At 41.3% G+C, this 11938-nt stretch overlaps 1 pseudogene; it reads left to right on the forward strand.

Moving 5' to 3' along the window:
* Positions 1 to 4989: 4989 nt before the first annotated feature.
* LOC108587809 (small ribosomal subunit protein uS14 pseudogene) lies at positions 4990 to 5635 on the forward strand (annotated as a pseudogene).
* Positions 5636 to 11938: the final 6303 nt, after the last annotated feature.

Here is an 11938-nt window from a genome sequence, read left to right on the forward strand (position 1 = left end):
TTGCTACTGGGTGAACCAATCAGGAACTTCATCAGAAATACCAGATGTCATTATCAGAGACATCCATACTATAAACCGGGAAATCCATTCGGTTGCTATCCTCAAGCCCAACATCTGCAAATCTTATTGGCTCACTACCCTCCAAATTCAGAAACTGGGTTTCTAACTACTAATCGCTGTTTTTCTTTATTTTCATGGAAATTCCGTCTTATTAAATTCTTGACTGCTAACACTATCTAGCGAATATTCTCTGCTACCAAGGCCCAACAGATGATTCAGCTGTTCCTCAAAGAATAAAAGGTGACTGAGTGAAAAAAATGAACTTAAATTGTGCAAAGGAAAGAAAAGAGAGGCGACTAGCCTGAGCAATGTGCCAAAACCCTGTCTCTACAAAAAAACAAAACAAAACCAAAACAAAAATTAGCCAGGCATGGTGGCATGCACCCTGTAGTCCCAGCTACTCTGGAAGCTGACGTGGGAGGATCACTTGAGCCTGGGAGGCGGAGGTTGCAGTGAACCTACATGGCATCACTGCACTCTAGTCTGGGTGACAGAGTGAGACCCTGTCTCAAAACATGGGAAGGAAAGAAGGAAAAAAATAGGTGAATAATGGTGCTTTATGGCATAACAAACATCACAAAATTTAGTGGCTTAAAATAATATCTGCTGGCTCTGTGGAATTACTAGACTCAGCTAGACTCATATTCTATTTTTTGTTTGTTTTAAGATGGAATTTCACTTTTGTTGCCTAGGCTGGAGTGCATTAGCATGCTCTCGGCTCACCGCAACCTCCACCTCCCAGGTTCAAGCGATTCTCCTGCCTCAGCCTCCCGAGTAGGTGGGATTACAGGCATGTGCCACCATGCCCAGCTAATTTTGTATTTTTAGTAGAGACAGGGTTTCTCTATGTTGGTCATGCTGGTCTTGAACTGCCAACATCATGTGATCCGCCCGCCTCAGCCTCCAAAGTGCTGGGATTACAGGCATGAGCCAACACGCCTGGCTAGAACTGATACTTTTATACCCAGGATTAAATATTTCTGTAAATACTTGGCTAGTTTAATCTCTGATAACAAAATACGGTAGACTTTGGTTTTCTTTTTGTTTTTTTTGAAATGGAGTCTCTCTGCTGCCCAGGCTGGAGTGCAGTGGCACAGTCTTAGCTCACTGCAACCTCTGCCTCTTGGTTGCAAGTGATTCACCAGCCTCAGCCTCTCCAGTAGCTGGGACTACAGGAATGTACCACCATACCCGGCTAACTTCATTTATTTGTTTGTTTGTTTGTTTATTTATTTAGTGTGTGGAGGCAGAATTTCACCATGTTGGCCAGGCTGTTCTAAAACCCCTGATCTCGCATAATCCACCCACCTTGGCCTTTCAAAGTGCTAGGATTACAGGTGTAAACCACTGCACCTGACTGAAAAGGTAGGTATTTATTGTAGTCTTTGTATTCTGGGCTTGTTTTAACCCGTCTTTCGTTTTTGTTTTGTTTTGTTTTAATTTTATTGTATTTTTTTTTTTTGTCTTTTTTCTAACCCGTCTTTCTTAGGAAGGCTTTCCAAGCATTTGAAGGGACTAGGGTGTTATGATTTGTTTAGGTCACTGTAGCCATATCTATCTACATTAGGGAGCTCCCAATCCCAGTGATGCTGGGTTCTTACAGACTCTTAGAGGTACTCCCTTGGAGGTCTTGGACAAACTCCAAAAGAATTCTGGGGAATACTAGGCAGAGACCTTGTTCTTTTCCCTTACTTGCTTCCAAAGAAAAGTAGTCTCTCTGTCTGTGCTGAGCTGTCTGGAGCTGGGGGAGAGGTGACACAAGCACTCCTGTGTGGCCGCCAGCACTGCCACTGCACTGGGTCAGATCTAAAGCCAAGACAGTGCTGCGTCTTGCCCAAGGCTTGCTGTAACCACCACTTGGCTATGGCCTATGTTTGCTCAAGGCCCCAGGGCTCTACAATCAGCAAGTGGCAAAGCCAGCCTGGCCTGTGTCCTACCCTTCAGGACAGTGAGTTCCTCCAGGTAGATCCAGAGGTGTTGTCCAGAAGACAGGGCCTAGAGTCAGAAACCTTAGGAATCTCCCTGGTGCTCTGTTCTGCCACAGCTGAGCGTGCCCCCAAGCCACGAGACAGTCCTTCCCACTCTTCCCTCCCCTTTCCCTAGGCAGAGGAGTCTCTCGCTGTGTTCACCACCACCACAGGCCCACAGTGAGTACTGCCAGGGTGCCACCGATGTTCACTTAAGACCCTAGGGCTCAGGCCGTGCGCGGTGGCTCACGCCTATAATCCCAGCACTTTGGGTGGCCGAGGCGGGTGGATCACGAGGTCAAGAGATTGAGACCATCCTGGTCAACAAGGTGAAACCCCGTCTCTACCAAAAATACAAAAATTAGCTGGGCATGGTGGCTCGCGCCTGTAGTCCCAGCTACTCGGGAGGCTGAGGCAGGAGAATTGCTTGAACCCAGGAGGCGGAGGTTGCAGTGAGCCGAGATCGTACCATTGCACTCCAGTCTGGGTAACAACGGCGAAACTGTCTCAAAAAAAATAGACCCTAGGGCTCTTCAGTTAGCAGGTGATGAATCCTGCCATAACTGGGTCCTTCCCTTCAAGGCAGCAGGTTCCCTTCTGATGGAGGGTGTGTCTGGAAACTCGGTCAGGTAGCTAGGGCCTGGAATGGGGGGGCCTCTCGATTCTGCCACCTCTCATTTCTGCCCAGTGTCCAATTCTACTGTGGCTGATCTGTTATCCAAGTTGCTTCATTGTCATGGGAAGCAGGAAAAGATCGGTACAGTTGGAGGTAGATGTATATGTTACAGAGGGGAATTAAAAAAGAATTTTTAGTAGGTGGTTTTTACTTCCTCTCTGAGGAAAAAGCAGTCAACATTTGAGACCAAATTAGCTTCAAAAGTATACAAAGATGGGATGTATTAGAGAAATAGTATTGCAGATCCAGTTGACCCTGAGAATTGTGACTTTGTGATTGTCTTTTTGGATTCTTTTGTTTGTTTGTTTGTTTTGAGACAGAGTCTCACTCTGTCACCCAAGCTGAAATGCAGTGGCGCAATCTCGGCTCACTGCAACCTCCGCCTCCCAGATTCAAGTGATTCTCCTGCCTCAGCCTCCTGAGTAGCTAGGATTACAGGCCCGCACCACCAAGCCTGGCTAATTTTTGTATTTTTAGTAGAGACAGGGTTTTACCATGTTGATCAGGCTGATCTCGAATTCCTGACCTCGTGATGCATCCATCTCAGCCTGCCAAAGTGCTGAGATAATAGGCTTGAGCCATTGTTCCTGCCGACTGTCTTTTCTTATGAGAGTTGGGATTCTGGATCACACCTGTAATCCCAGGATTTTGGGAGGCTGAGGTGGGCAGATCACGAGGTCAGAAGTTTGAGAGCAGCCTGATCAACATGGTGAAACCTCATCTCTACTAAAAATGCAGAAAGATTAGCCAGGCATGGTGCTATGTGCCTGTAATCCCAGCTGCTTGGGAGGCTGGGCAGGGGAATTGCTTGAACCAGGCAGGTGGAGGTTGTGGTGAGCGGGGATCACGTCACTGCACTCCAGCCTGGGTGATGCAGTGAGACTCTGCCTCAAAAAAAAAAAAAAAAAACAGTTGGGATCCTGCCAGCATGCCATGGGACCTTTGGACATCCCAGCCTCAGTAAGTAGAAAACATTGGCCATATGCCATATGCCTGTGCTTTTTTTCACCTAGGAACATATGGAATCAATAACGTGTCTCTAGGTGAGCATGGACTAGCAAAGCTTAAGCTAGTCCATTCTCATGAAATAATTTATGTGCAATAACCATGGAAAGAGAAAATACATAACATTTTACTCAGACTTTATTATTTTTATGTATGTGATGAAACAGAAAAATTTCTTTTTCCAGGCCGGGCGTGGCGTCTCACACCTGTAATTGTAGCACTTTGTGAGGTCGAGGTGGGTGGATCACTTGAAGTCAGGACTTTGAGACCAACCTGGCCAACATGGTGAAACCCTGTCTCTACAAAAAAATATTTAAAAATCAGCTGGGTTTGGTGGTGCATGCCTGTAATCCCAGCTACTTGGGAGGCTGAGGGATGAGAATCACTTGAACCCAGGAGGCTGGGGTTGCAGTGAGCCGAGATCACGCCACTGCACTCCAGCCTGGTCAACAGTGTGAGACTCTGACTCAAAAAAAAATTTCTTTTTCCATAATACAAACACGTAAATCTTTCCCTTTGGCTAATTCTTCCAATCATCTTCACCATGCTGAAGAGATACTGAGTTCCAGATTTTTCCTTAGCTAGGTGATTTTCAAACTCAATGGACAGGTAGGTAGTTCCCAGACAGCATTTTCTTATCACTGGATCTGTGACTTTTCCAACATTGAAAACAATCTCAGCCAGTTCATGTTTCACATGCTTTGTTCGTGGAACAGGTAAAGCTTTGAGAAGCACACTGTCCCCAACTGTGCACTGCTGAAGGGCATTGTGAGCAAAGTAGGTTTTTTGCCTATCGTAATACTTCAAGGCCAGGCACAGTGGCTCATGCCTGTAATCCCAGCACTTTGGAAGGCCAAGGGGAGTGGATCACCTGAGATCAGTTCAAGACCAGCCTGGCCAACCTGGTGAAACCCCGTCTCTACAAAAATACAAAAAATTAGCTGGGCATGGTGGCAGGCACCTGTAATCCCAGCTACTCTGGAGGCTGAGGCAGGAGAATCACTTGAACCTGGGAGGCAGAGGTTGCAGTGAGCCGAGACTGTGCCACTGCACTCCAGGTTGGGTGTAAGGATCCAGAACAAGCCTGGTCACTCTCACTTTAGCAACTTTTTTCGTTGTTGTTGTTCCAATCACCTTCCCCACAGTCCATTTGGCATGGACAAATTAGCGAACTACTGATATTCTGTGACTTTAGTCACCTCCACTGCTATTGTACCTACTCAGACTTTATATTATATACTATGTCATGAAATTTTTGGCAAGTTCACTATTTTGTATTACATGATAATATGCTTTGTGGCACAGAGTAATCTATTAAAATCTTTCTTCCAAGGCTGGGCTCGGTGGTGCACGCCTGTAATCCCAGCACTTTGGGAGGCCGAGGCGGATGGATCACGAGGTCAAGAGATCAAGACCATCTTGGTCAACATGGTGAAACCCCGTCTCTACTAAAAATACAAAAAATTAGCTGGGCACGGTGGCGCATGCCTGTAATCCCAGCTACTCAGGAGGCTGAGGCAGGAGAATTGCTTGAACCCAGGAGGCAGAGGTTGCGGTGAGCCAAGATCGTGCCATCTCAAAAAAAAAAAAAAAAAAGGAAATAAAAGGCCTTTATTGAAAAGTGTTTCTAAATAATGTCTGTCTCTTGAAGTGCTGAACTTTTCATTCACAGCTTATAAAATAACCTAGGAGCTTTTACCTCGTTGCCTTTCTGAGAGCAGGATGGACTGTACTGGAGCACCAGCAGCTGTACTGGAGCCACTTGCGAAAATGCGGCCAGGGTTCTCGCTCTTGTCGAGTCTGTTCAAACCGGCACAGTTTGATCCGGAAATATGGTCTCAATATGAGCTGCCAGTGTTTCCGTCAGTATGCGAAGGATATAGGTTTCATTAAGTTGGACTAAATGAACTTCAAAGGATTATCCAAGACATCTAACATGAAAAACCATGATAGTTCTTTGTACATACAATAAACATTTTAAAAAACCAAAAAAATAATAAATAAATAAATAAATAAATAAATAACATAACCTAGGAATTAATTTGGCACCTGGCAAGGAGGAGGGATTGTCATTGATCTTTGACCAAATATTTTTCCTTAAATAGCAGAGAGGGCTGATTAGAAAGAGAATGTGGACTGTCAAGACAAAAAAAAGATTAACATGAGGAAATAAGTTAGCTAGAAAGGAAGAAAGGAGAGAAGTCAATGGAAGTGATAGGTAGAAAAATCATCCTGGTGGAAAGAGCTGAGAAGCAAACAGGAGAGGCAGGAGGTTGAGGCCATCATGTAAGATGTTTGAACTAATGATTTTGGAAAATGGTAACATACATTATCTTGTGACTGTGGGAGTAGAAGTCTCCAGTGAAGTAGGGGAGAAGGTGACCAGAAAACATCAAGCAACTAAGATGGGAGGGTGTTAGATGAAGTATCCGCTTGATAATGAAACTACCCAGAACGTTACCAATAAATAGGGCAGGGAGAAATAACATGTGCCAAAGGCAAAGTCATTAATGAATGAGGAGTGCTTAGGCAGGTGACAGAGGAAGGCAGATGTGGTAGTGCTAGTTGCTCTCAATCTAAATGAGGGAACAGTTGGCAACAAGGAGAACATTCCCCCATCACCCTCATCCAGAGACTGGGGCAGCGTAAGAGAGAAGCATCCTCATTTGTAAGGCTACAGGTACAATGGTGTCTTCAGGAGACAGTCAGATTCCATTTTATTTATTTATTTATTTTGAGATGGAGTCTTACTCCAACGCCCAGGCTGGAGTGCAGTGGTGCAATCTCAACTCACTGCAACCTCCGCATCCCAGTTTCAAGTGATTTTCCTGCCTTAGCCTCCTAAGTAGCTGGGACTACAGGTGTGTGCCACCGTGCCTGGCTAAGTTTTTTTTAATTTTTAGTCCAGATGGGGTTTTACCATGTTGGTCAGACTGGTCTCAAACTCCTGACCTCGTGATCCACCCACTTCAGCCTCCCAAAGTGCTGAGATTACAGATGAGAGCCACCTAGGCTGGCCAGCCCACGTTTTATCTATATAATTTTTAGATTTAATTAGACGTACTTATTTATTTAAGTTTTTAGAGACAAGGTCTCACTCTGTTACTGAGGCTGGAGTGCAGTGGTGCAATCATAGCTCACTACAGCCTCTAACTCCAGGGCTCAGGCACTCCCCCCGCTTCAGCCTCCTGAGTATCTGGGACTACAGAGACTCTCAACCATGCCAAGCTCCACGTTTTATTCTGATTTGATCTCAGGAGAAGCAGGACTCTCTAGCTTTCAGAGGTAAACACTGATTAGTATAAGGCCGGGAGGAGGACTTCCATCTCAAAAAAAAAATACTGATTAGTGTAAGCCAATTATGGGAATTAATTTTCCTTGCTGGTGATTTGTTTAGACATGAGCATATGACAACATCTTGGTCAGTGAGGCAGAGGGAGAAATATATTCCTGGGCTCTGAGTTTTGTCCCTGATTAGAGACTGGAGGAGGAGGAACTGTTCTTCAGTACTTTTAGATGTTGGGGAAGGCCATGATTCTTTGAGTTGCTACAGCCATTTTGAGAACATGAGAATTACAGAGAAATATTTCTGAAATTCTGTCGACGAAGTTTCCATTTGAGAGACTCCATCTCAAAAAAAAATTAAAAAGTAAAATTAAATAAATTTAATTAAATAAAAAATTAAAATAAGTAAAATACTACTGGAAAACTGCATTCAGAATTAAATTTAGCAGACTTAAGAACAAGTATTAAGTTTATTGAAGTAATGATAAAGCCAAGTAAGGACCTGAGTAGAGTAACAGCTCTGCCAATTGCTAGGGCTGTGAACTTCATAACCTCAAGCTTCAGAATTGATCTATGTAATGAGATTGATAAGCGTCCTTAATAGAATTGCCATGGGAATTAAATAATTTACATAAAATGTAAGGTTTCGGCCAGGCAGGGTGGCTCACACCTCTAATACTAGCACTTTGGGAGGCCAAGGAGGGCGGATTGCCTGAACTTGGGAGTTCAAGACCAGCCTGGGCAACATGGTGAAACCCTGTCTCTACTAAAACACAAAAAAATTAGCCGGGGTAGCAGTGTGCGCCTGCATAGTCCCAGCTACTTGGGAGGCTAAGGCAGGAGAATCACTTGAACCTGTGAGGCAGAGGTTGCAGTGAGCCAAGATCATGCCAGTGCACTCCAGCCTGAGTGACAGAGACTCCATCTCCATTAAAAAAAAAAATAAATAAGGCCAGGTGTGGTGGCTCACGCCTATAATCCCAGCACTTTGGGAGGCCGAGGAGGGTGGATCACGAGGTCAAGAGATCGAGACCATCCTGGTCAACAAAGTGAAACCCCGTCCCTAAAAATACAAAAATTAGCTGGGCATGGTGGTGTGCACCTGTAGTCCCAGCTACTCGGGAGGCTGAGGCAGGAGAATTGCTTGAACCCAGGAGGCGGAGGTTGTGGTGAGCCGAGATCGTGCCATTGCACTCCAGTCTGGGTGATAACAGTGAAACTCTGTCTCAAAAAAAAAATAAATAAATAAATAAAATGTAAAGTTTCTGAAACATAATAAGGTTTTCATAAATGCTAGCCATTTTGGTTTTATGGTGAACCCATGCATATATTTATAGTTATCTCCAAATATTATAGTCCTTTGTAGTTAAAATGTGTGAATTTTATTGAATATTAAAACTTTTAAATGTGATTTTTAGGAGAAAAGAAAAATTACACAATCAGGTGCAAAATAGAAGTATAAAATTTATTTAAAACCACCCACAAAGTTCTGTATAATCAGGAATGATACAATTTGCAATAGTTTTTTTTTTTAAAAACTCATGACAAAGATTTAAAATATATTTTCAATTACAGTATTCATTTAGCCTTATTCAGTTAGAACAATTTAAAAAAACCTTTATGCTCTAAACAAATGAGACACACAAGGAAAATATAACAATTTCCACAACTACCTTTACATGTATGTTTCAATACTAATACATTTCAATGAATTTTGCTACATAAACATGAAATCATGTACAACTACTGTGCACCAAAATTTAGCTTAATTAGATCTTTCAAGTAACATGCAATTCCAACTCACAAGTCTTCAAGTACTGCTAGTAAGTGTTCCCTTGTTTGCAGAGGATTAAATGTTGATCATGAATTGAAATTATCTTAAGATTATCCCTTTCCCTTCTACACGATGAAGTGCCATTTCTTTAAACTGCTTCCCCCATGTTAAGAATGAAAACCAGTTATTTGTGAAGTTTCTTTTTTTTTTTTTTTTGTTTAAAACTCTGCTGAAGTGAAGTTTTAAAAGTGTTTCCTTGCTAAGACATTTCATTGTACAGGATACTTAATGCAGTGGGACAGCAATAGGTAAAAATCCCCCAAAGCAAAAATTCAAAGGTAAATAGTCAATATATCCTGGAGAAATAAGTCAGCTAAAAGACAGAAATATTAGCTTATGAAATTAATATTTCTGAATTGGGAATTCAGTATTACTCTATTTCACCATGGTAAAGAATCTGTGTATATTTTACTCCCACCAGTGATAAACATTCTTTCTGGCTTCTCCTTTGAATTAAGGTAATGGTATTCAAGTGAATTTACTTGGTAGTTAAGCATATAGCATGAGAAAAATAAATAAACTAGAAGTTGATTATTTTCTTCCTGCCAAATAGTTTTGCAAGTTTTTTGTTAGGGAACACTTCATGATATCTTAAACTAAATATGACCATCCACCCACACACCACAATGTAAAAACTGCCCTTAGTTTTTACTATAAATCATTTCTGGAAAAATATTTTTCTTAAAGCACCTATCACAACATTATCCCATAAAAGTTAAAAAAAAATAGATGAACATACATTGCAATAAAATATTAAATTTTTTTTTAGGAGCTATTTTTGTAAAGTCCCGGTTGTCAAACATTTTATCATCACAAACAGGCATTGATGAGGATAGGCAGTTACTAAACTGAATCACTAAAAGGGGAATTTATCTGAGTATCTAGAGTTGTTTGGCCTATTTGTGTGTGTGTGTGTGTGTGTGTGTGTGTGTATGACCCAGTATGTGCTAATTAGATAGCCAGAACATCCTACCTCTTTATTCAAATAAGGAGGTTATTTTAAAAATTTACAAAGACATCTCATTATTTTTCATTATTTTAAAATTTACCGCTGGGTGCGGTGGCTCATGCCTGTAATCCCAGCACTTTGGGAGGACAAGGCAGGTGGATCACCTGAGGTCAGGAATTTGAGATCAGCTTGACCAACATGGTGAAACTCTATTTCAATTAAAAAAAAATTACAACTACATCTCATTATTTTTCTTAAGTCTCTGAGCAAATCTCTGGGTCAATCTTTGACTCACAGATTTTATGCGGCTGGAATCAAAGCAAAACAAACAAAAGAAAACAAATTCAATTAAGTGGGAGACAATAGTATCTCTTAGAGATGCCAACAATTTTGATTTTTTTTTTTTTTTGAGACAGAGTCTCGCTCTGTCACCTAGGCTGGAGTGCAGTGGCATAATCTCAGCTCACCACAATCTCCGCCTCCCCGGTTCAACCAATTCTCTGCCTCAGCCTCTCAAGTAGCTGGGATTACAGGTGTCCACCATCACGCCTGGCTAATTTTTGTATTTTTAGTAGCAACAGGGTTTCACCATCTTGGCCAGGCTGGTCTTGAACTCCTGACCTCATGATCCACCCACCTTGGCCTCCCAAAGTGCTGGGATTATAGGCATGAGCCACCACACCTGGCCTAATTTAGCATTTTTACCATCAGGAGTTGGGAACTAAAATGTTTACCTACCATGTTTCCCTCAAAAAACCTGCGTTTCAATATAACAAATACATTAAATTTTGATTGTGAGGTGGTTACTCTAGCTTTTTAAAAAAAGTAATATTTAAAAATATATTATTTAGGAGATTTTCCCTTGTTTTAGTACCACAGGGATATTCTTTATAAAAAGAGGTTTTTATAAGGAGGAAAAAATATAAAACTTCATACATCTAAGCCCTATTGCGGAATTTAAGGAATTCAGGAGACTTTCTTTAGTCCGCATAAGAAACTAGCTGGCTAAATAAATAAAGGAAACAAAATACTTCAGAAGTATGTTTTATGAATGATAAGATTTTATATTCTCAGATCAGGTGGGACAAAATTTCTACTCAGCAACATTCTCTCCAAGTCATTGTTTATGATGCAGAAATTTAGCATCTGCAGATAATAAATATTTTAGTTTCTGATTGATTGACTTGCTGTGTGACTTGGAGCCAGCCATTTGCTATTCTTGTCATCTGAGGTTCCTCACCTCTAAGATGGGGACAACGTTTTCCATCTAACCTTCAGTAACGGGCAGAAAAAGCTGCACATAGTACAGCAGTTTGATAATCTAAAACATTATATAGCATGAGGATTATACCTTTGATTACTACCACTGCTTTCAAAATGGCTACATTTTAGCAGCAATTTTTCAGATTAAATTAGTGCAGAGTGGTGAGAAGAAATATTAAAAATATTTCTTGCTTTTAAGCAGGTAGAGTGAACCCTCAGATTGCTGATAGTAGTACAATTCTTCCTCCATTCTGTCCCTTAACTTCCCCTTCTTATGGTCAAAAGAGTTTCTGATGGTCTACTTCTGCCTCCTCTTCCAATTACTTTTTCAGTTCATTTCCTAATCTTTCTCACCCAGATTGCAGAATAATTCCTATTACTGGCAAAAACCAAAAAATTCCAATGGAGTAAATTTGCATTAGAAATAGTAAAGCCACACAGAAGGACTTAGAATATTTAACTTCATACACAATCTTAAAATAAAACATTCAAAACACTAGTAAGTAAGAGTTAAACATTGTTGGGATTGGTAAAGTAAAAGAGCACTCGGGGCGGTGGGGGGACATGAAAAAAAAAGAGCACTCAATATTAACCTGTGGTCTTGTGACTGCTTAACTATTATTCCTAAGCACGCAATTTGCCTAAAACTGAAAAACAGTTTAAGAAAAGTTTATGATTTCTTATGATGTTACAACTAGAAGAACTGAAAGACAGGAAAAGACAGCTTTACCAAGATTGTTGCTATTTTTTAAATGTACAATGTGTATTTGTGTATGGGATCAGAGGAATGGAGACAGGACAGAGAAGGGGAAGCAATAGATTTTTAATTTAAAGAAAATCAAAGAAAAATAACACTGTGAAAAGAATGAAAGTGCGTTTAGTGACATTGCAGCTTCAGT

This window comes from Callithrix jacchus, chromosome 12 (genome assembly GCF_049354715.1).
Source record: "Callithrix jacchus isolate 240 chromosome 12, calJac240_pri, whole genome shotgun sequence".
NCBI lineage: Eukaryota > Metazoa > Chordata > Mammalia > Primates > Cebidae > Callithrix > Callithrix jacchus.